Source organism: Salminus brasiliensis, chromosome 15 (assembly GCF_030463535.1).
Source record: "Salminus brasiliensis chromosome 15, fSalBra1.hap2, whole genome shotgun sequence".
Lineage (NCBI taxonomy): Eukaryota > Metazoa > Chordata > Actinopteri > Characiformes > Bryconidae > Salminus > Salminus brasiliensis.
In genome coordinates, this window is record NC_132892.1 from 8895122 (window position 1) to 8921144 (window position 26023).

Genomic DNA, 26023 nt, shown 5'->3' on the forward strand with positions numbered 1-26023 from the left:
GGGGTGTCTAATAGAGTGCACAGTGAGTGGAGTTTAAAACCCACTCATTCTGACCCACTCGTACCAGCGCAACACACACTAACACACCACCACCATATCAGTCTGTGTCCCGCAGTGTTGAGAATGAGCCGCCACCTAAATAATACCTGTTCTGTGGTCTCTGTGAGTGAGCACTGTGTCCACTTACTGTCCACTCAATTAGACACTCCTACCTAGTTGACCCTGTAGATGTAAAGTCAGAGACAGAAGCTCATCTGTTGCTGCACAGTTTGTGTTGGTCATCCTCTAGTCCCCCTTCATCCATGGTCACAGGACGCTGTTGGCTGGAAACTACTGTGCCTGATCCACTCATACCAGCGCCATACGCACTAACACGCCACCAGCATGTAGTGTCACTGCAGTGTTGAGAATGACCCACCACCCAAATACTACCTGCTCTGTGGTGGTCCTGACCTTTTGCGGAAAAGGGAAAAAGGAGGCTAACAAAGTATGTCGAGAAACAGATGGACTACAGTCTGTTAATATACAGCTACAAAGTGCTTCTATATGATAAGAGAAAATGCTAAAAACGGGTTGTATTTTTTCCTTTTTGCAATGAAGATGTTTTTACTCTGTAATTTCTTGCTACAAAGTCAAATTACCCCTGATCACCCCTGTTGAGTTCTGGACCCCCTCTCTACAGTTGTTCTGGGTCTGCTACCACTGATGCTATAATCTGAAAACAAAACTTCGATCACTTGCTCATTTCTTCATTTTTTCTTAGTCCTCTTGCTAAATCCAATGGTTATCATATAACTGTAGAAGTCAGACAATACAGCTGCTTGCAATGAGAACGCTCTCCCTGGAATTCATGTTAAACCTATCTATTCTAAATTCTACGTTTTTCAGGAAACCACATAACTGTTTGTGGCAGCATGGATGAAGACGTAAACAAAAGATGCATGGTTCGTGAGTGCAGAAATGCAGCGGTTAGATAGTCCCCACCTCTGCTTACTGAAAACAGAGGCCACAAACAAGGGCGCTTAGGGCTCATCTGCGTTCGGTTGTGTTGTTGTTGTTTGGCTCCGGCTGTAGACGCACTGTCTGCTCTCCGGGGGATAAAGAACCTTGGCTGAACTTTGGTGTTCATGACTAAATTAACTTGGAAGAGGAGCCAGCACTGGGTTTGACTGTATAGGTTAGGGATGACTTATGGGTAACGACAACAGCAAGAGCAACAAGTCTTTGCTAAGGACTAAAAAAAAAAAAACACATGGGGAAAACTACTGACTCCCTTTTCTTTTGTATTTGTAGGTCAAATATTTTATAGCAATTTCTTCCCTTCTAGGAAAACCTAAGGAAAAATCTAAGAAACAACTTGGCTCTGGTGACTGCAGGAACAATCACCTTGGAAACGAAGAAGCAAGCATTAATCCCCCACGTACATAAACTATAATTTATGGTTTTGGAAGAATTTTAAACCTCCTTCGGCCTACAGGAAACTGTAATTGCAAGCTGCTTTGTATGTCTGTGAATGTACTCACAGCCCAAAAGTGAATATGGCATATGGATAACATAACGGTTAAACTGATGCTCCAAAAGTCAATGGAAGGTTTCTGAGGTTTACATATTTCCCTAAGGATAAAATCATTCAAGCGCCAGCAACTGGAAGGTTCATTTCCCATGTGATTTAGTCACAGTGTTAAAGGACAACTATACGCAGTGGAAACACGTGTAGTCTTTTGGTGGAGAAGTAAAGAATAATTTAACAACCTGCACAAATGCAAAATCTTTGCCACATCAGAGATTAGACAACGAGAACAAGCTACAGGAACCCAGGCCTTATGAGAAAAGTTGCAATGATGCATAAGTGCAAGTCTAGCCTACACTATGTGGGTGGGTGGAGGAATCAGCACATACAGTGAAAACAAGCATAAGGAACTGTTAGGAAGTGCATTGTTTAGTCTACTGCCCACAGTGCAGAGGGCCTACAGTCCTCACAACATTATGTAGAACACCAGAAGTTCTCTTGCTCTCCATGCCTTTTTCTGTGCCTTTGCTCTCTGTCAGATTACCTAATTATCTATACCAGCTCTTCACAATCTGAAAACATGCACTTTTATCACATTTTATCACAGCTTTTCCTGTTGTCCACTTGTCCATCGCTGTTGGTAAGGTAATGTAATCAATATTTCCGCCAGACAGATAGACAGACAGAGACAGTAATATAGATAGGCAGACAAGGCAGGCCAATAGATAGACAGGCAGACAAAGAAATAAATAGACAGGCAGGCAGTTAGATAGACAGGTAGACAAATAGATGGGCAGACGAGCAGATAGATAAATAAATAGACAAATAGATGGGCAAACAGGCAGGCAGATAGATAGACAGACAGACAGATAAATAAACAGATGGGCAGACAGGCAGGAAGATAGAAAGATAGACTGATAAACATATGGGCAAACAAGCCGATATATAGACAGATGTATAGATGGGCAGACGGGCAGGCAAATAGATAGACAGACAGATCGATAAATAGATGGGCAGACGGGCAGGCAGATAGTGGGACAGACAGACAGATAGATAAATATATGGACAGACAGGCAGGCAGATAGATAGAGAGACAGGCAGATTGATAAATAGATGGGCAGACAGGCAGGCAGATACATAGAGAGACAGACAGATAGATAAATATATGGACAGACAGGCAGGCATATAGATAGACAGACAGAAAGATAGATAAATATATGGACAGACGGGCAGGCAGATAGATAGACAGACAGACAGATAGATAAATATATGGACAGACGGGCAGGCATATACATAGACAGACAGACAGATAGATAAATATATGGACAGACGGGCAGGCATATACATAGACAGACAGACAGATAGATAAATATATGGACAGACGGGCAGGCAGATAAATAGAGAGACAGACAGATCGATAAATAGATGGGCAGACGGGCAGGCAGATAGTTTGACAGACAGATCAATAAACAGATGGGCAGACAGGCAGATAGATTGACAGACAGACAGATATATAAATGGGCAGACAGACAGATGGATCTTTTGTTACAGTAGTGAAACACAAACAGTTACATATTAGACAAAAGAAGAAGAGAGGAGCAAGTGAACATGCTGCCTTAATAAGAGTCTACATAGTCTAGACATAGTCTAGCGGGTCTAGCAGATTGTCTGGGGAGTGAGCTTTCATTTTTTGTTACAGCCTGACCCTTGATCAGGTCATAACAGTTGAATAACACTAGAAGGGTATAGAATAAAAGGTCAATATGCTTTTTACACTCTAGCACAGTTCAGTCAAGAGTACTGTAGGGCTCTTTAGTACAACACAGCTAAATGCACTTCTCTGTCGTCTACTGTTGAGTGCAGGGAATGTGAGGTATTGTCCAAAAAGGCCAGAAGCTTATTGAGAGTCCTTCAGACGGCCACAATCATCAGCGAGTCCAACTTCACTTCTACCAGAGAACCAGTTTTCTCAGTTGTTTTCTGAGCATTTTTGTTAAAACTGTTGACATGGCACACAACAGCATAGCGTAGTGAAGATACTGCCTACAACAACAGACTGGTAGAATGTCCTCAAATGTCCACTGCAGTCTCTTTAGAAAGTACAAATGTCTCTGGCTCTCTTGTACACTGTATGGATGTTAGAACTCAAGTCCAGTCTGTTACCCAAGTCCCAACCAGCTCTATGTCCATAACATTGGTGGTGACTGGTGAAAGAGGATGTTTGAAATCCTAAAGTGAACCATCATCTTCTGACTTTACTGACATTAAGCTGCCGCTGGTTCTGTTTACACTTTGCCATTTTCCTGTATCCAGTGCTACATGTAGTCATGTGTATGTGATTGAGGTTTGTTCACATATCATGTCCCCTTTTCTGTTCCAGGTTAGCTTCCAGCTCAATTCTTTAATATTCATTGGTTTCCTTAATCTCTATTTAAAGCTATTTTTTGTGCCTTCCTCATCTCTGAAGGCTTTCTTCTGCTAATTTGGCAGATATTTTATAAGTTACTAGTAACCCATGGTTTGTTATTGGGGAATATTTGAGGGTCCAAGAAGTCTAAGCTATAATGCAAGATGTAATATGTAATTGCGATAATGTCCTCATCGTGTGTTTCAAAAACCCTCAAAGCTTCTACAGCTTCTGTTGACCAATTCCTTGCTGTCCTAGTGGTCACTGGATGTCTCTGACAGATGTTTTCAGTAAATCACAAGGGCTTAATTTCAGTGGGGCTTCCACTCAGTCTACTTATGGTGTTGGACCTCACAGCAAAAAAAAAAAAAAAGTAAAATGTGAAAAACATCATTAATCTACTCCTCATACTCTCAACCTTGATTTTCCTCTCCTGTTTTGGAATAAATCATGCACACAGATTCCAGAAATATCTGGAACTCTGCCATAACAAATATATCACATCCCTGAACTCCACAGAGATCCGAAAACATCTTTGCTTGCAAGATGGAGAGGCTCCTCTGGCACTGAATGCACCGTAATAAATTGTTGTCATTGAGGACAGAGCTGAGTCACGAAACGTGCTTTGTTGACATGTTTACACCCTCACAGTAGCTGACTGGAGCTACGGATGTGATCAAAACAAGGAACTACCATCACTGTGCATGTGTTTACAAGTTTTTGAGGTTTATGCAATGAAACGAGTACCTGTGCCATGATTTCAGGTGTGAAATCTTTCTTGTCCTTTAAACATGCGCCAACCTACACACACTGACCACAGCTGAAGGTGTCGTTGGGGTCATTAATGATAAAATGAGTTATTTAGGAAAATTTTTATTCTCCAGTTTAGAACTTTTTGGAAATCTTGACTTAAATAAAAAAAAAAAAAAAGCTGCTATTTTAGTTTAACTTTTAACTTTTTAGAACTTTCCACACAAGAGCCATATAACCAACAAAAATAACAGATCGCATAAATACGTATGACAAGCTCTTCTTTCCATTGTTTTTTAATTTTTTTTTAAATGTGATAAAATTATTTCTGCAGGTCTGTGACATTGCCATATTGTATGCCATAAATTCTCTTTCCTTAACCCTATAAACCCTAGACTATTGTGGGACTGGCCTAGAGGAGGCATTTTCACTGACTGACTGATTGACTGATACACATTGTTGAAATGTGCATGCGCAAGTACTGGCTCGTTTGTCTAGAAGGGACATTTGCTCTTACTGATGGCCTGAGGGCTACATCTTGCCACAAAGCTAACGAGTACATGTGCTCCTGAGAGGAGATGTAATCTTAGCTAAGCTAAAGTGGGGTGCTTTCATTATTTCATTATTATTTTAAAGGGAAGTGGTTTGCTGTAGCATTAATGTGTCCGTAGCTAAAGCATATTATATTAAAATTGCTACCGCTATGATAGCAGGGTGGATATTGGTCTTGTCTAATATTACGTTAACTGCTCTTTTGAGGCGTATCTGGCGGCGTGCCACCTAGCTGCAGGTTCTGCACATAGGTCCTTTTTTTGTTTAATATCTGCCGCAACCTGACACATACCTAAAATCATGGCAAGTACAACCAGCACCAACCTTGACCAACGCCAGACCCTGCTACAGATGAGGAATCAGCCACAATCTTTGCTTTCAAACAGACTGCGCAAAGAGCTAGGAGGCAGAAGTGCGACAAGCAAGCCGGCGTACATGAAAAGCTACCAGCTAACTCCAGTCGCACAGCAATTCCCTCAATCCTGCTTTTGAACACAGAGAACAAACTGGACTCCACAATCTCCAAATCCAGTTCAGAAACTGCTGTGTTTTTGTGTTTACTGAAATATAGATGATAATCTCCACTCCTGACTCCGGCCATTCAGCTTGGCGGCCTGCACTCTTTCTGTGCAGACAGAGACGCTGAATAGTGCGGTACGACTCGAGATGGGGGCCGGTGTGTTTACATCAACACTGAATGGTGAAAAAATGTCGCACTAGTTTGCAGTCACTGCTGCTGGAGTTTGCAATTGTCACAGCAAGACCCTTTTATTTACAGAGAGCTGAATACAGGTGTACATAGTAGCGGCACATGTACATATATAGCTCCTAGTGCTAATGCTAATGCCTCACTGAACAAACTTCATGTGGCTATCAAACAAACACCCAGACGGACTGTTTATTGTCGCAAATTTCAAGTCAGCGCTCCCTAAATTCCACCAGCATGTGGACTTTGCAACCAGGGGGGCTAACGTGCTGGATCTTGTTTACACAAACATTCCTCCCATGTACAGAGCCGAGCCAAGGCCCCACTACGGTTATTCAGACCACATCTCCACATGTGATGCTTATTCCAGCATACAGACCGCTCATCAGACATGCCAAATCGGACCTGAAGCAAGTGAAAACCTGCCCCCCAGGAGCGTTCTCTGCTCTTCAGGACTGCTTCGAGCACACTGACAGCTCTATAGCCAAGAGAGCCAAGCACTGCCTCTATTTCCTGAGGAGACTGAGGAAAGCTCACCCCCCCTCCCATCCTCACCATGCTCTGTAGAGGGACTGTGCAGAGCATCCTGAGCAGCTGCATTACTCTCTAGTTTGGGAATTGCAATGTCTCTGACCGCAAGACCCTACAGCGAATAGTGAGGACAGCTGAGAAGCTTATCAGGGTCTCAAACAAGTGCTAAGCTGAGAGCCCCTCTCACCTCATGCACACTCACACACACCTTTTTCATACACACGCATATACACATCTCTGTTGATGCTCCCACCATGTGCCTACTTGCACATTTATCAGGTTATTTGCTGCTAAATATTGTATCACATAAGAACTGCTCTCTTCCAAAACTGCTGTGCTCATGTGGTATCACGTACATTGCACTTTATGTATCTGTACTGTATTGGTTCTGTTCCGTGTTGCACCATGGTCCCGGAGGAACGTCATTTCGCTCCACTGTGTACCCCCGCCCCATCCAGTATCACTACCACAACGGCTACCTGCCTCATCTAACATCACTACCATGGCTTTAGCCACAGCCTGGCTCGCTTTATGGGTTCATGGGTAACAGCTATGCTAGGATATGTTCATGATTTTGCGACTGTACATTGTTTATTATGACAAGACAAGACTACATGGTCTTGTGTTTTTCAGCTGTCAATATGTTAGATTAGACAGTTATTGGTATAAATTCTTGCTGTGTCTGGGTTGGGAGACTCCCAAAGTCCTTGGGGAGAAGGGTCAAGAAAGTCATGGCATACATTGTTTTTAGCAGTGCTCTACAATTTTCTGTACCACAATGTCACATAATATAACCACATGTTAACAGTAAGTCCCAAGCCATGTATATGAGGTCCTGGGCACTGAACATAAAAAACTGTATATGGTACTCTTATCAACATATGTGGTTTACATCGTAAGGTTCTGAGGGCAAGGCTTGAGTCCTTTACCAGATAGGGACACATAAAATGGTATATTAAACGTAATAGATGTCATATTTAATAGATGTCAACTTATTTAAAATTAAGAGCAAATATTTTGGTCCCAACCTCCCCATTATTGAAATGCCACTGACAATTTTATGATGCCAACGGTGGTCCGGCTTGTTTTTTTAGACATAAGAACTATCATTCTATCATTCTACCTATAGTAAATTATTCAATATCTATTATGATATATACATAATCTACTATGAAGGATTTACTATCCACTATGAATTTGTCAGTAACTAAGTAATTAATTATTCTGTATCTAATTTGAAGTTTTTAATATCGAGTATGAACTGTTCAGTATTTAGTATAAATTATTCAGCATCTACAATAAATTATTCAGTATCCAGTGCAAATTATTCAGTAATTGGGTTGTGGGTTCGATACCCGGGCTCGGCAAGCTACCACGGTTGGGCCCTTGAGCCTTCAACCTCTCTGCTCCCCGGGCGCTGGAGTTGGCTGCCCACCGCTCTGGGTGTGTGTGCTTACTGCCCCTAGTTCACTAGTGTGTGTGGTCACTACTACAGATGGGTCAAATGCGGCGGACACTCCCACATTCTAGGTTTACAGCTGTAAGGAGTATAGGCCCAAATCTTACAAAATCATGAGACTTAGATCATGAGAAAAAAGTGCAGTGGTAGTTTTGTTAAGCATTGGGATTTTGTGTTCACTTGTGTTCTAAGAGACATTTTGCTTTGGCTGGTTGGGTGTTTTGGGGGAGTTCAGCTAAGCTTAGTTATAGCCATGTATCCAGCACTGTAGCACTGTTTCTAGAGGCACAGACTACCTTAGCTTTGAAGGCTTCAGCAGCATTCCTAATGCCTTTCTTTCTGTAAAGGGTTTCTGAAACTGACCAGACTTCAAACTCAATCTAACACAATCTAAACCTGCCTAATTTTAAAACTGAAAATGATCAAATACTAAGACAAACTAAGTGGACAACCACAATTTTATAATTGTCATTCAGTAAGTGTCAAGTTGTCAGTCTGAGAACAACGGCTAATGTTAAATCGCTCTGAGGAGAGAAGGAAAGGGAAGCTGGTTACCATTAGCTTTGTTAGCAGGATAACAGACTGTTCACTATAGAAATAATTCAAATCTGACTAAAAGCACACTTATAATGTTTAGAATAGAATGACCCAGATGGAGCGACTGCTGCTGAAGGACAGAAAGCTGAAATTATTTTTTTTTTTTTCTCCATGGTTTTGGATCTGTAGCCACTCACTAAGATAGACTTTGCTGAGATGGCTCAACTACAGCTCCACTGAGTATCAGGCAGCTCGGTCCAGCTGCTGGGTACTGACAGTTGAGCTTTTGACACAAGTTGAAGATAAGTTCAACTGGGAGAAAGGCAAATTGAAAAGCACAGGGTTGGGGGAATGGTCTTAGGAGTGTTTTCAGGTTTGCATGATTCTCCCTTTCAAATTAACTCTACAACTACAGGTCCCTTCATTTTTTCCCCACCCGTTTTCAAAGTGTGACATCACCAATCAGTGAGCTTCCACAGCACCCCCACCCCATGGCTCTTTTAAATGCACATGAGGGAATTAGTTTATTTGGACATTAACTAGACAGAGAACAGAAATCTGACATCAGACACATGATAATTTTGAAATACCACCCAACCCTACTGCCAGTGTCACATACCTAAATCCACTACTATCACAGCTTGGTTTATCTAGATACTAAAGAGACACTTGGATCACTGGTGCAAATTAAAATGCTGGTCAGTTCATGTTATTTGGCTCATTTAGCTGGAATACCATCTTGAACTTAATGACTCCTTACCTTCTATTTCCTGCGGGCAGCTATGACCAAAACCTTTGCCGTCAAATCCAGAGCGCTTGCCGGCTGAACACAAACATGGGCTGGGCCTCATGAAGTCCTGGTGGTCTACTGGCGCGGGCTGGCTGCCATTGAACCTGGTCAAGGGCACCAGCCAAGCCTCAGCAAACAACCATGGGCCAAGACTATCAGAAGGGGAGAGAAAGAGAGGGTAGAAAATGAGGAAATGAAGTAAAATGTTTAATAAATGTATAATCTAGCCCAATAACCATGTCATCAAACAGCTACTTTGGAGCGGAAAGTTAGTATTTATTTATATTCTACAGTGATAAACTATTTGCCAACTGATATTGTAAACAAAAAAGCTAGCTAACAAATCAAAACATGTGAGTAACAATGAGGTCAGTTAAAAAATAATAAAAAAGCTTTATTCAAATGTAGTGCATGTTTTAGATCTTAAATCATATCTGTTTATATTAATCACTGCAATAGCATTAAGATGGCATGCAATAGAGAAGTAGCCTCTTATGTGGGTTAGCTCACTACCAAAACACCAGAGCCTCCGTGGCGAATATGAATACATGCGTCCTGGCAAAATACCAATGCAGTGCATGGTTTTAAGGCGGGTGGTGTAGAGGGGGTGTAATATGTAGGTTATGTACTGTAGTTATGTAAGTGAAGAACTGAGGTGTGGGCTCATATACAGACTATAAGAGTCTTGAGAATTTCCAGTAGTTCACTGGTGTGCCTGCTTGAGGTGTGCAGAACAGCTATTCTATCACATGACATTTAAGGATTGTGGATATCTGATATATGCATCTTATGGTCTTCTCTTGGACTTCCTAGGATGACCTGAGCTGGCAATGTTGGTAGTTGTTTTACTTTTCACCTTTTTTGTAGACAGTGGACTGACTGATTTCTAAGTGTTCTGAGAGGGCTTCAGAGAGCTCTTTGGATCAAACTTTCTATATTATGAATTAACATTTTCTATTAATTCTATTTTACAAATATGTAAAATGTGATATATCTGAGACGTCTCCCCTCTTTATTTGCACACACAGCCAAGATAAGAGTTCTTGGCAGGGCTGAGAGAAATTTAATGAGAGTTCATATTTTCCCCAGTGTGTGTGTACAACATTACTTATGGGTGTTTATTCTGTGTGTGCTTCCACAGGTGTATATTGCAAAGTACACTTTAACCTGGATGTGCTTCTGATATGATTTATTGTTGTTGGTGCTTGTGTGTGTCTTTAAAGGTGTGTGTATCTCTGTGGGCACTTAGGTGTGTGCGCTTGCATGCGTGTCCACCCCAGAGAGTTGGTCTCAGAGGCTATAAGAAAACACACGAAGCATGACTCATGCAACCAATCCACCTCAGCATTTTACACTCCAGGATTTTAATTAGAAAGCATCCAACCCTCCAGACAACTGCAGAAGAGCCTCATATGCACCGTTCTCCATCATTCAAGCAAACACCAAGAGACACTGGTATGCCGTGCATGCAAAAAGTTATCGGGCACCCCTGGTCAAAGTTTCTATTACTGTGAATAGCTGAGTAAATAGAAGATAAACAGATCTCCAAAAGGTATAAAGACGAAACCTTACTTTCAACATTTGAACCCAGATTAGTGTATTATTTTTGTTTTATTCAATGTTTCAGTCTCAATTGCCAACAAGCTAACAAGGAAAGACCAGGTAATGCAGATTTCAAGGCTTTATACTCCAGAAGTTCCGCTAACCAGCTGCTGAACACTTTAAAGTTAAAGTAACTGATGGCCACAAAGCAGGAGAAAGGCTATAAGAAGATAGTAAAGCATTTTCTCGAGGCCGATCCCTCAGCTTGTAAGGGAGTTGAGGTCTGGAGGACAATGGGCATAGGATTCCCAGACAGGCAAATCAAATATCCTTCCGGAAGATGTAGCAGACCCTTGAGTGATAGCGCACTAGTGAATCTGCAAAATATAACATTCATGGCAGAGCAACATTACTATAACATAAAAGCTGACAATCCGAAGGCCTATATCCTTGCTTAATATGGTGCTAAGATTGTAACTCCTAGTGAACCATTGCACAGGCTTATGTAAAGGTATTTTATGCCATATAAAATGTTATTATCAAATTACTAAGGACTTCTGTCCAGCTTCTGAAGTCTTAATCAGACACAGTGGGGAAGGGCCTAAAGAGAGCACATAAAACATAATACAATCTTTAAATGACAAGATATTATAGTGCCTTATAATGTTTTGCTGAAAAGTACATATAAACACTTTTATAGATATTAAAGATGGATCTTGAAAATGCTTCTCTCTCGCTCTCATTCTCTCAGTTCAGTTAAATTTAATTTTGACATTTATTTTCATGAAAACACTGTATTAAGCAACAAATACATATTTACACATATAACTAACACTAATATGACTGTCATTTAGCATATAACTGTCATCATTTGCACAAACCACATTAAAGAGCACTGTACAACTTGGCACTATCTCTGTGAAGGTACACTATGTATTTCAATGGACAGCACTACTACTGTCACCTAAACAGTAGTAGTAAACAGAGCACCTATCATACTAGGGACATTTAGTGCCCACAGAGAGCTAAATACATGGCTACACACACACACACACACAAACTCAAACACCCCTGACATAGTCGAACTGCTGGAGAAAAAAACAAAACGGCAGGGCTCATTTTAATTGAGGATCTAGACACTGAGCCTGTGGAATGCTGCTAAATCTCCAAGAACTCCACAAGCCTATCATCAGTCAACCACCGACAATCATCCCCACTACGACCATAACAATACATAGTCCTCAGCATGTCTGGTGTACTTTAGCGGCTCTCCCTGCCCCAGGCTAAAAGAGAGGCGGGATGGTGGTGGTGGTGGTGGGGGGGGGTGTTTCGTTTCTTTCCTTGCGAAAAACAAAAGAAAAGAAACGAAAGAAGGGAGTGAAAGAGGGAGGGAAGCACCTGATGGCTGAGTCAGGACTACAGTAGAGTGCAGCTGTAACAATATGGAGTAACAGCGTCTGGAACTTGAAGTTCACACTTGTTCACACACACATAGACATGGCCTCAGTGTCACACGCTCTTATGGTGCCATGCAAGCATATCTTCAGTAAGTACACACGCTCTGGTCTGGTCAACACTTTAAAAGGGTGCGAGTTTCACAAGACCATGTGTGTGTATCCTTTACTGATATACTTTACAGGACATTTAAGTAGTGGCTACTTAATTGAGGACAGACTGTTAAGCAGTTCAGGTTTTGCAGTTTATTCACCAGTGCATTAAATACATTCATGTGAAAAAATAAGAAACACCAATTGAAAGTCTTTGTCTTATATAACATATTTAAACATCTCAACATTTGATCATCATTTGAATAATTCGCAAAAATGTAATTAATAGAAATGCAATTAGGAATGTAAGATTTTTGTGGGGTGTTTATTTTTTTTTCTCATGACTGTTTGTAGTACTGTAGCATCAGTGAGAAAGCAGACTCAGAAAAGGCCATTTAATTGGAATAAGGAGCTCTTTTATTATATTTTATTGTCTTTTAGAGCCAGCTGGTTCCCTCACAACCAGGGGACGATTGAGTTGGATGGTGGTCACTTTTTAGTTGGTGTGCCATTTGCGGTGTGAGGGAGCATGCCTGCTCGTAGCAGCAGTACAGATGAGGGCAGCAAGCAGTTTCCTCCCCCTACACTGCACACCAAAGTCCAAAGTCTGGTGGCTCAGTGGTTAGAGCGCCAGGCTATCAATAACAGGGTTGTGGGTTTGATTCCTGGGCTTGGCAAGCTGCCACTGTTGGGCCCTTGAGCAAGGCCCTTTACTTCTCAGCTCCCTGGGCGCTGGAGTTGGCTGCCCACTGCTCTGGGTGTGTGTAATCACTGCTCCTAGTGCACTTGTGTGTGTGTGTGTTCACTACCACAGATGGGTTAAATGCGGAGGACAAATATGTGCACCTTATTATTATTTTTGTTTGTTTATTAGGACACTTGTAGAAGACAAAAACACTTGAAGTGAAATGTACAATGAGTACAATGAAGTAAAAAGTCCGAAATGAGTTCTTAATCTTATTCTTAATCATAATGAAAAATGAGCTTTTCAATCTACATTTAAGAGGATTTCACTTACTGCAGTCAGTAACTTATTAACACATGGCGATCTTTACAGTACGATATCTTGGAGAGATACACTGCTTGGTGTATGAATCTTATTATTTTCTAGCGTTGAGTGCCTGGCTAGTGTGCACAGGCTCCGATTTGAATATGAATGTTCTTTGAATGTTACTTCCCTAAAAAGTGGACAAAAAAAGTGTGAGACTTGGGAGGCCTGCTTGGTTTGTGTGGGATCAGCTAAACAGATGAATCGTGGGAAGTATTTACAATGTTATGTAAAGTGTGATGGTGATGACTGTTTGGCTTGTGGGAGAGTTTTTGAGATTATAGAGTTGCATTTCATCAGTAATTCATAATTGGTTTTTGGCTTCAAAGGATTGGTTGGGTCAACATATCGAACTACGTGTGATCTACTGTGGCTTTTTTAGCCCAGTTCTGAATTTAATATAACACAGCAACAGAAATACAGCCAGCAGCCAATCAACGCTGTTGGCTGTGTGCTTGGAGTTTTTGGATAATGGAAGTAAATTTAGTGCTCATCAGTCAGAAGGGAAGTATGGAATTGGTCATAATGGTTTCATGAATTTTAACTCTTTGGTGCAAAGGTTCTTTATCAGTTTAATGGTCACTTCTCCATGACAAAAATGGTTCTTTATTAGGAGCGTAGTTAAAATTCATGAAACCATTATGACAAATTTCCTTCTGACTGATGAGGACTACACTTACATGCATTATCCAAAAACTCCTTAAAGTTAAAACACCTTTGCAAATGGTTCTTCTACACAGAACCATTTTCTTTACTAAAGGAACTTTGAAGAACCTCTTTTCATAGTGTGTAGACAGTACAAAAGCTGTGAATATGGAAATGTAAACAAATTGCAGATTATTTTATATAGCCAGAATAATAAATTTTTTGTGGTTGGTATAGTGCAGTGGTTAACACACTATCCTTCCCTGTAGAAGACAAGGGTTCGATGGCCAGTGCACCAAGCTACACCAGTACAAATCCTTGGGAAGGACTCATAACACTACATCCGTCTGCCTGTGTGCCATGATTCAGTTCTTAGTAGCTATTTTCAGCCAAATGTAGTTTAAAAAGCCATAAAACTGAAACTGTATCTGTTGCATTACATTTTGATTGTTTTTGAATTGCTTCATATAACAGCCAAGTTGCATGGAAATTATGTGGAATGCAACTCATTGCATGCAGCCATTCAGCATCTGTCCATTGGCAAACACGAAATAAAGAAAAAGAAAAGAAAAAAATAAATATATATATTAAAATATAAAACTATAAAATTTAAAATGTTTATTTTATAAAATATAATTTTTCTCATTAGGCCCAGCCAAGTTCTTTCTGCAATGTCATAATGTCTATGTATTCCTTGTCTATGTATTCGGTCCCCACAACAGGACTAAAAAAAACTTATGACCACATGCACATACACATGCACTGGTCTTGCTCTTGGTGCTGCTGACACTGGCTGTCTGACCCATCCTCCCACATATGGTCAGTGTGGTCACACAGATGCTCTGCTGTAGTGGTAATCAGAGCCATAGGCCAATGCTCAGACATCTGCTGTCTGTCTACTGTCTCTCTCACTCTCTCTCTCTCTCTCTCTCTCTCTCTCTTACAACACAACACACACATACACACACACACACACACACACACACACACACACACAAGCACACTGTAATTGACCAGCTTAACCCTTTTTAACATTTCATTTCATCATTAAGTAATTATGTATAATTAATTGCGTTTAGTTATGGTCAATAAATTATTTTTACATGTAAGGTATATTTTGGATAAACACAATAATAATTTGTTGTCAAATTCAGTTGTAAGAATATATCTCCCTCAAGCTAATTTCTATTGGTCTATTCAACCAACAATATTCACACAGTGTACCAAGGAGAAAACTAAATTTCAGGATGGACCAAAAGAAATGCTCCAAAATGACTTGGAATAAAATCTTTCTACATTGACTTCCATTGACGGTTTTTCATACTTCTTCTACAGTAAAACATTTAAGAGATACAAGGTTTATGTGTGACAGCTGGGATATATGGGGCAAGCAAGATACAGTACTCAGGCCCAGCATGACACTATTCTCCTAATTCTTGACCTGAGTACTTAAATGGAAAGGCACAAGATGATGATTTCTTTTGAAAGCAAAGAGAATATTCTTCTGAAATGTGGTATTTCACCATCCGGCGTCTGAGCAAAACACGTGGATGGAAGGAACATTCTTGTCAATACATTTCATAAGCTTTGATACATACTTTAAAAAGAGAAGGCTTGCAAAACCTGATTGAGAAACGTGTTAAGGCTGTCTGAAGAAAAAGGCTTCGGCTGAGCCATTTTTCCCTTCTTGGCGGAAGTTGTAACTCCCCTTATTGCTCGTGTCCTCATGATTTCATTAGTGTGCCACCCAAGAGAAGAGCGGCCTTCAACATAGCCAGACCATCCACGCCCAGCGACACGTCTGCACAGACCGCAGACTGGAATCAACAGACGGTTCAGTGGCATGCAGTCAGTCAGAGCATCAGCTGGAGAACTATTGTAGATAGAGAACATTAATGTTGCACTGTAATACTGTACTGCTTGTTGTTCACTGGTCTGGTGCGTTGTTTTGGGCATCTGGTGCACAGTTTGAACTCTTACATTGTGTAAATGTTGATCTTGGGAGAGTTTGTTGCTTTTTACTGGAAAACAAAATACAATACATAACACATAAGTCAATGTAAAACTCCTTGTAGATAATTGTGAAAAATGTGGGTAGCTCTGTCTGTGAACCAAATGCCAATGCTATGATTAAAATATTTGGCAAAACTAAAACATTGATTTAAACATTTTAGTCAACTTTATTTAAATACATTTGTATTCACATTTATTTTACATTTTGAACGTGCATTATATAGTTTATTGAGATTATTACAGTATTTTAAAATCTTAACTAAATTTGAACTAAAAAACATACAGACCCCACATATAATGACACATTAGTGTTTTTTAGTCCTTCCTTCAGTGTTCTACAACTAGAAGATCTGCTCAGATTCTCTCAGAATCTAATTAAACATGGTAGAAGGCAGCAAGGCACAATTTACCATGCTAGTCATTTGAGAGTTACTTACACACAAGAAGTTTACATTGCGTTTCACACAATTGAGAACCACACATTACACAGCATTACAGGATGCTGACTATTCGAGACTGGACTGGGAGTAGACCAGACGGGTAAAGACTGGATAATACACAGTACCACCACAGGACATTCTGATCGTTTAGGACCAGGCCCAAATGTAGACACTTTTTGCCATTGTTGGGAGAGTCAAATCAGATTCAAAATATGTACAATAATACTGAAATGTGGACCGGACATTAGGACCAGACAGAGCAGTATTTGCTAGAAGCTACACTAACATACATGGAAGCTATGGTAATACGTATGAAATACACACCAGTTTCCCCTCACTGCCTCAAGTGTCCTTTTTTACTTACTTACTAATATTCTCACTCTTTACAAAGATTAGTGTTTTTGGTTGGGTGTACTGTTGGTACAGTCATTACAGTATTGACTAGCATGCACAAATCAAAGGAAAACCTGTAAAGGAAAATCTGTAAAAATAATAATAAATAAAACCTATAAAAAATACTGTTGGCATAAACATAAACTATATGTCTTATTAATGCTTAATAGAATAGTCATTTCCACCTGATCATAGAAATATACTCTTACAGAAAGCCTGGCATAAGCTGTGTTATGTGGATTTGAATGTGGGTCTCCCATGCTGTTTCTGTTTGTATGGCATATATGATATATGGTATATATGTAGGATGACCATAGATGTTTTCTTTTCCTCTTTTTTTTGCATCTGAACAGTGCGTCCAGCTAAATTGCGTGAGTCAGGGAATTTGCTTTGATTTTACATCAGTGTTTACTTCTACAATTGCCTCATATTTGGTGTATGAATTTTTATAGCTTAAAGCACTTTTTTTTCACTTCTCTTTAAATCACCCTTTTCATAGTAATAGTTGGTCTATATGCACCTGCATCAACACAAACACTGCTCAAACTGCTTGAGAGAAAGACAGAGACAGAAAAAGAGACAACAGGAGATGACCATTGACTACAACCTTTAAAAATGCCTAAACACTGTAAGTAGTAATGTAAACCAATTGTTTTATTTTCATTTATTTTAAGGTAGCTGACTGGGCTGAGTATGTGTCAGTGTACTAATGCAGTTGCATGTTTTTAAACCCTCACCCATACACACTGCTATTATCCTACAACTTACCTACTTGAAACCCTCAGCCTTAACATGGTGCATGACCACAGCAGACACACGTGTCCCCAGTGTCCTCTTAATATATGTATACTATAAGGGTGTAAAATTACAGCCCGTAGCCCATCTGCTGTCACCCTCCACCCCACTCATTATACGTTAGTGTTAAACTCCAGTCCTGGAATCACTACAAGTTGTGCTTACCTGGCTTTCAAACTCACCTGATTGGACCCAACTGTTTATTGTCAGGGTTAATGAGCGTGTTTGAGTATTTTGAGGAATAAAGCATGGTCCTTTTACATGTCAGCACTTACATACTACAAGACTCCCATAGGAGGACTAGCATCCATGTTGAGATGTTTTTTTTCATTTGACATTTATGCCTTATACTGAGGTCTGGCCTAAGTCTGATAGTTACAGTTCACCACTGCTTCTTGGTTTGTCCAGATTATTCAACTCAGGGTTGTTTGTAAGGATTTTGAAACTGAAGATGTCCGTGTCTATCAAACAAGCTTACTGAAGTTGCTAGTTAGCATTCTGTGTTGTATTTGTGTGAGTGTGTGTGTGTGTGTGTGTGTGTGTGTGTGTGTGTTAGCGTGTTAGCTGTCTGCTTCTCACAGTGGAAAAACTTTTGCTAGCAGCGTCGAGTGTAATCCCGCAGCCCGTAAACAGCCTCGTTAACCTAATTTTTTACAAGCTCCATTAAACAATAACCGCTCTCTTCCTGTGCCTCAGCGCTAAATATACTCGCAGGCTCCCAAACGGGCTCACTGCTGGCTGTGTTTTTACAGGGACCCAGAAAAGGCACCACTGGGACCAAGCACCGATGTACTACATGAATCGTAAGCGTAGAAACACAGTTCCTCCCTGTAAAATGCTAATTGCTCTTCCCGATAGTGTCTGTATAATGTGTTTTTATCACCGTTACCACATCCATGGGGTGGAACACCTTAGAGATGGGCAACTTTTGTTTTTTTTTTACATAAGCTATCATATATGCTCTGCAAGGAGAAAAATGGCACAGTTGTTGAGAGGAAATTTTGAATAGGGCTCCATGATGGCATAAGAGAAGTAGCCATGTCCCTCCTGCTTACCGTTCAATAATTCACACTCACAATATTTTATGAATCCATAAATAACTCATATTGAAAGCTAGCATCCATAAGCTGGGGTTAGATTTAACTCTAAAAAACAAGGCCTCTTGAAGAAAAGAATAAAGGAAGTCTATAACTCCCAAATACAATCATATAATATTTTATTCTGCAAATATCTTTACGTGTTTATGTTGGCAAATCTGTTTGGTTAAAAAGGTCTTTTTAGCAACAGGGTCTTAACAACACACCTTGTGGTTCAAAGTCAATCTATAGCCAGACCATCTGGTCTATTAGTTACAGGCTATAGGGTTCATGTCACCTTATCTGGCCAGATTAAGTGTCCCGAATGTGACCTACACGCTCCAGTGACCCTAGTCGAAGTAGGAAATGCTGGAATAGACAGGTTGGCCAAGCACCGGCCAGAGGTGGGTCCTGTCCTTAATGACTCCTGCTTCCTGAGTTCAACTCAGCATACAAAACAAGCTCCTTCAGGTCAGTAAACACCCCCAAAACACCCTGATTTGCCTTGCTTCAGTTGAGTCTACAAAGTCTCTTTTCCATCAAGATGGCTGAGAAAGACATGAATCTTTAAAAATACAGTGTTGTGTTAAAAAGGTGCTTATGTTTCTTGACAAAATTCCTTATCCCAGCCTTGCCTCCAGAGCTCCAACTTGGATTCATGGTTATTTTTCACAGACACTTTTCTTAAATGCCTCACAATACGACACTTTATTTTGCTTAGTGTGGTGGAGCATTCGACTCATGCTATTTCTGCCCTGGTAGTCTGCAGTCGAAGACAAGGAGCTAAACGAGAGCCATTTCCACCACAGCAAGTTCCCAGCAAACAAATGTTCTTGAGAACATTTCGACCTCCCCTGACAAACAAACCCACTTCGACCCCACACTTCAAAAGGCTGCCTGTGCCACGCCTGCTCATCTCCACGGCATCGCGAGGGTGGTCAGCTAACTAAAAGGCCTGGCGGTGCTGTCCTGCTTCCAAACTAAACCAACACTCCTTTATGTGTGGAGATGACGAGATTAACTAAGAGGACCAGTGTTGGGTTTCGTTTTATTTCCGGGAGCATTACATAGCCAAATGTGAGCAGCCAAGATAAAGATTTTAGCGGCAAGCTAAGCAGTAGGGGTGACCGTAACTGTCCATCTGTAAGCTTCATTTAAGCTCACTATGACACTGCAAAGGCTGCAAAAATAGGATACTGAATTAAACTCTGAGGATAAACTCACCACAGGACCAGCAGAGGATCTCATGGCAGCAGTCCAGGGGGTATAACCTCTGTATCTTCATCTTCAGAGGGGGGGAGGCACCGTCAAAATATCAGAAGGTGGTCTGTAGAGACAGATCCATTTGTGTTTTTAACATAACATCTGGCTAAAGAGCATCTCAGACAACCTCCTGAAGCTATCTGAGAGATCATAGTTATAAATCTGTTGTAAAATGGGTCTTATAATGCCTTATAACACCTTATAACAAGGCAACTATAGTTGTGTGTTACAGTGGTATTGAGGCTTGAGGTTGTGTATGTGGCTATGGTTATCATATGATCAGATTCGTCCACCGTTCACATAGCTATGGTAAGTCATACTCATGTCACATACTCATTCTTATTCCAGATTAAGTTACGATCCACATTCCACTCATTCACATAGGAGCTGGAATTCTTACTTGTCACTGAGGATGAACATGTTTCTTTATCTCCTCTGTTTTTTTTTTTCACATTTTTCCGCATCCTTCTAGCATTCCGTGAACCATCTCCCAGTTTTCTTGAGAGGCAAGATACTGTTTTTGTGGCCACTAATTATGGTATTTTTTCAGCTATAAAATACTTAACGGTGCAAGGGTTGGCACAAACAGGATATGTCTCGGATTCCAAACTGTGCTTTTAGAAGTTCTTTAGATTATATTTGTGAAGCGCAACACCTCACCTGGCTTGGAACTCACTCACATTTAGCAGACATCTCCACAGTGAGGATGCTATTAGCACTAGTGCTTAACTAGCAGTTGGTGCTTCACATTAACAACACTGTGAGTCTTCTCACAGTATTTCTAGAGATTTTCTACTTGTTTTAACCAATAGAAATGTAAACAAACTGAACTTCAGACAAAAATGTAACCAGTGGCACAGCAGTCTTCGTATTGGCCATAAATAAAACTGTATACTACAACTATAACTATAACCTAAATTACCTGTTATGGCTGAATATATGATACCTGTAATCTGTGCTGGCAACTCAAATGCACATGCATTGAAATGGCCTGAGAACTTCACATTCTAGGCCAAAAAAAAATGTGCATATCTCGACCTCTGCCCAAGGAAATTAAGACTACCGCAGAGTAAGATTTCAGATTCTTCATGAACATCATTCCAGTAGGCATTTGGATCTCGTGGATGTGTCATAGTGCGTGACGTGCCAAAGCCAGATCTTAGATGCATTCCAAACTTGTTTCAGCATTAGTGTAGCTCCGTCAGTGCTGACTGGCTTGCTTCCAAAAGAGAGGAACATGAGCTTCCTAAGAACAAAAAAACAAGCTGCATTCAAATAACAGGTATTTAGCAAACATGATTTATGAGTGTATGGCAATGCAATTCCCAACCTCCATCACCTCCTGTATCGGTTGCATACAGCTCTCTCGTTCTCTCCCTCAATGAAAAATTGCAGCTGCCATTGTTTGAAACAACAAAATCATGTCAAGGTTTGAACTGCATGGCCCATGTAGGACTAGGATTCTTATGAACCCCTTAAGGCTGATGTGATCAGGAGACTTGGAGACCATTTGTCCATCAATCGTTCACAGACGTCACTTTACTGAAGAAGCTTTAGCCGCAAGTTTTCCACACTTTATAAAAAAATAAAGGTTTTCTTAGGATGGGGGTGGAAAACATGCAGTTGCTTATAGATAAGGAGGTCAGAGACACTTCAGAAATGTCTCATGGGCCTCAGGTGGTCCAGCGGACTAAGGCACTGTCACCATGATCAGAGGATGCTGGTGTCTATAGGCTGATGTGTTGGAGCCGGGTATCTAGTGCTTCCCTCCAGGCGTGCTGGTTGACCTACAATGTTGCGTCGGTTCGAATAATGAGTGGCTTGACTGTGCGCACGTTGGAGAAACCACATGCTAATCTGCCCTCACTGGTGACGAGGGCATCGCATGCAGTGGGGGGGATTACGCAACAGGGTGGATTACGTATGGGTTGGGTAATTGGCAAAATGGTCAAAAATCTGAAAAAAATGTAAAACAGTTACAAGTAAAATGGTTACAGATCTGCATGTACCTAATCAGCCAATTGTGTGTCAGCAATTCAGTGTATAAAATCATGCACATACAGGAAATGCAGCTTCAGAAAGGGGGAAAATGTGATCTCGGTGACTTAGAGTGATTGGTGGTTGGGCTTGATTTAGTATTTCTGTAACTGCTAAAACACTTCTTTGAGTCAAAAATCATCAGGAAATCGTGTAATGCAATCACGTCAGCATGGACCAGAACCTCTGTATGTTTTCTACATATTGTGGAATCAATCCCATAAGGATTGAAGCTGTTCTGGAGCAAAAGTAGGCCCTAAACAGAACTGGGATAGTCTACCTAATAAATTACTTGGTGATTGCATGACTTTAAAGGCTACATTCGCTCATAAGCATGTTAGGATTATTAACAGAAATGATTTAGTTGTTTTTACAGCAAAAAAGCGAAAGATCAGGTGTTTAAAAAGATGTCTGTGTCTTTTCCCTTAGCATCAGTGTGCTTACATTTTTCTTGCGAGACGTGGTGCTGCTGTTGTTATTGTTGTGACCACTAATAGTGTAATTCTTGACGCATTTTTTAGTGCCAGTATAATACCAAATAAAGAGCAGTTTGGGGCAAACAGAGTGATTTCTGGGTTCCAAACTATGCTCCACAAAGTGATAAACAACAGTGCTTTAGTCATGCAACTCTTGGGCCGCACCAGTGAATTTGATTAAACGCACATCGTCCTGCTCTTAACATCTGCCTGTACTCAAATCTTAAATATTTCCACAACAGCTCCAGGTCTGTGACTTGATTAGTTTACTTCTTACCATTTCTGCTATAATTTAATTATGATAATCTCCTGCTTACACCTGAACCACCTGCTTACGCCACCCCATTTCTCAGTTTTGGAAACATTCAAATTGGAAGCAGGTTGAGGGTGGTTTTTTTTTTTAACACGCCAGACGTTTTTACATTTTAGGTGCTTTCCCACCTGTTATACAGTGTGTTTTCATATCAACTCGACAGTCTGGAGCTATGATGTCAACGGCACGCTTACGGGTCACGCAAGCCTCCTTTAATGAGCTGCACATGGGGGTGAGATCAATGATGCCTGTCGAGTGGGAGAGAGAGAGCTTGATAGCCCACACCCACCCCACATCATCACCCTCACGCACACATTGGGAGTGCATTCATAAAAAATGTGCTGACACACATCTAAAGATGTTAATGCACACATTTATGAATCAACTTATGCATTAACTGAACCTTAGTTGGACATGAGTGCTGGCAAAATCTCACAGGGAAAAATACTATAACTGCTTTGCAATGGTGGTAATTGTAATTTAAGTAAATAACTATGGTTAAATAATGGAAAACCTGATATATGGTACATAGTTCTTCAAATATACTGTTAATGCTTTGTTCTACATAGCATCAAAAGGAGGTTCCATTATAATTACTAATCACAGAATCGTCTTATGTTGGATGTAGAACCATTTTTGTGGTTTGGATCTAACAATTATGTGATTTGTTTTCCTCAGAAAAAGATATGCTTCTCATATACTAAAATCACTGATTTATTTTATACATTACTTTATTTATTTGTGCTGGTGTAAATGTTTGGTTGTTTGCTACATTCTTTGGCTGTCTGCCACAGTGTTCTGTGAAGCTTTTCTACCTTTGCAAAAGATGTTTAGTAATGTAGCTTTTCCTCAATCGTTTAGCAAATAACTCACCCCTATATTATGAGGACCTTTTCTCTATGAGGGCTATTTATTCTACTTTAGCAGCAAACTGTGTCTAATCACGCTGTTGTGGTTTTGGCCATAAAATGGCTGGTCCCTGCTGCTTGACCCTCGGATTGGCTGTCTGGCTATTGCCTTTGCTGGACATCAAAGAGCAAGGGTCAGCATTGATGGTAAACTTTAACATCAAGCACCTCCTAGAAAGCCTCTGAATGTCAGGGTCATACTAATATAATGAAGTTGCTAGTTCTGTGTTTAACATATACCTAGTTGTAGCCCCGATTCAATGTCAGGAAAAAAGTCCCTAGTCTATCTTAGGAAATTCATGATGCAGAATATATTAAGTAACTACCTTCTGATTTAAATTAGTGGAAGTACCTTGTAAAGATGCTTAAAGGTACTTGAAGGTACCTTTAGGTCGCTACAGCCACTCTAAGCAAAAAAAAAAAAGGCTCTATATACTACTGAGAAAGGACTGATTCTTTTGGAACAGTGGTCTTTTGGTGCCCGTTAAAAAAGTTTATCAACAACTGGTTTTTGGTAAATCCAAAGACCCATTTAAGCATCCAGCAGGTTTATGGAGTTGTCATATATGAGTGAAATGTCAGATCCAGTTGAATTTCCAGTCAAAGTAGTCATTAAAATAATGCATTTGTAGGAAATATTCCTGAAGAGATTAGAACATGATTCACTTGAAAAGCCAAAAAGTCAGTAGAAAATAAATAGAAATTAATATAAGTTCCTAAAACTGAAATTTCTGAACCAATACTGAGAAAATGGGACTAAAATGAGAATAAGATCTAATAGACCACACAACCGCTTCATCAGAAACTGCTCTTAAAGCAGCATCATGAGAGAATTGGTGTTTCTTGCTATTGGGATTCCTATACAGTCAGGTAGTGGAATTTGCATTTAAGTCACCCCTTAAAAAGGACACAATTGAATGCATTTCTAGACTTCTGAGAGATACAGAAAGGGGAATAAGTGTGTGAACTGATGTGGTTGAGTAATATGACTCGGGTTGCATCTTGCCAGCATTTTCCTGCCAGCTTCTCCAAAGTTACATAGTGCAGTTAGCAGTGGTAGCCATGATATAGACATTATTTACACAATATAGTTATTTTTAAGGTAGAAATGCTACATAATGTTGAGCAAAGCTTTCACCTTTGCAAGAAAGAGGAGAAAAATCAAGCTCCACTCTCAACTTAAGATCAGAAAAAAATCAACAGATGTTTCTGTCCATCCTTCTGCTGTAAGAAGACAACTCAACACTGTGGATCTGAAGGGATGTGGAACTGACCAAGAAATGGAAACAGACAAAAACTAACATGTGATCAAATGAAACTGAAGCTGCTAATGTTCTCAGAACAATGGACTGACCACCCAGAGTCCAGACTTCACAGAATGTGTTTGGGATTATATGAATAGTGAGAAGCATAAAATTCTTCATTTTCTAAGCCAGAACTTGTGAGTTAAGGAAAAATCTGTGTAGATTTCACTAGAAGAACAGAAAGACCGTCTCCTTTAGTGGTTGATGCTTCTGTGTACAGTTTCCTGCTTTTCCTTAATAATTGCACTTAAGTGTATTAATGGTCATTCTGGTAGTAAATGGAATAGATAAAGGGTATTGGACTTTTTCACAGTACAGGCAAACAGATCAGATGCAGAAAAGGGGAAAAAACAAAACAGACAGCACATGATCTGGAAAGATAAGCGACCACTGGCACACCATTTTGTCATGACAGATCAGGAATTCCCTTCTCTAAAACCACCAGCTTCCGCAATCCGAGTTCCCTGGGTCCAAGAACCACATTGAAAAATGGCCTGAAAACAGAAAGAAAGAATAACAAAGAACAGATGAAAATTTTGGCCTGAAAGTTAGGTACGCAAGCGGTCTGAAGGGTTTCTTGCTGAGACAACACACAACGTTTCAGAGTTCAATTGATCACTTCCTGTTGCTTTCTTTTTCCCCCATGATTCCAGAGGAAAGGAGTGGAAACACGGGATAAACATCTCTCTTCTTTGGTGTTTTTTTTTTCTTTTCCTTTACTGCACCTGCCACACTTGGCTTTGTCCCTCTGGGAGACGCGCCCATTAGAGGTGATTCGATTACACACAAACATGCCGGACATTTTCTGCCATTAACCGCTAGTATCTATTACAGCCTCTGAGACGCCGCCTGAGCAGAAACCCCTCCGCTTGCTTTTGCCCTAACTTGACTGGAGCGGCTGTGCGATACCCGCCGAGAGTAAGGCTCAAAGGCAAGTAAGGGGGGGGGGGGGGGGGGGGGTTATGGGGTTTTCTCTGGCTC

The 26023-nt window shown here is 40.5% G+C and overlaps 1 long non-coding RNA gene across 1 annotated transcript in view; it reads right to left on the bottom strand.

The window, feature by feature from the left end:
- LOC140535990 (uncharacterized) overlaps positions 1-20799 on the bottom strand; it is a 36435-nt gene extending 15636 nt beyond the window's left edge. The window contains exons 1-2 of the long non-coding RNA XR_011977571.1: positions 19966-20799; positions 9213-9394 (exon numbers count right to left, since the gene is read on the bottom strand). This is a non-coding gene — a long non-coding RNA (uncharacterized lncRNA). The remainder of the gene's footprint in view (positions 1-9212; positions 9395-19965) is intronic.
- Positions 20800-26023: the final 5224 nt, after the last annotated feature.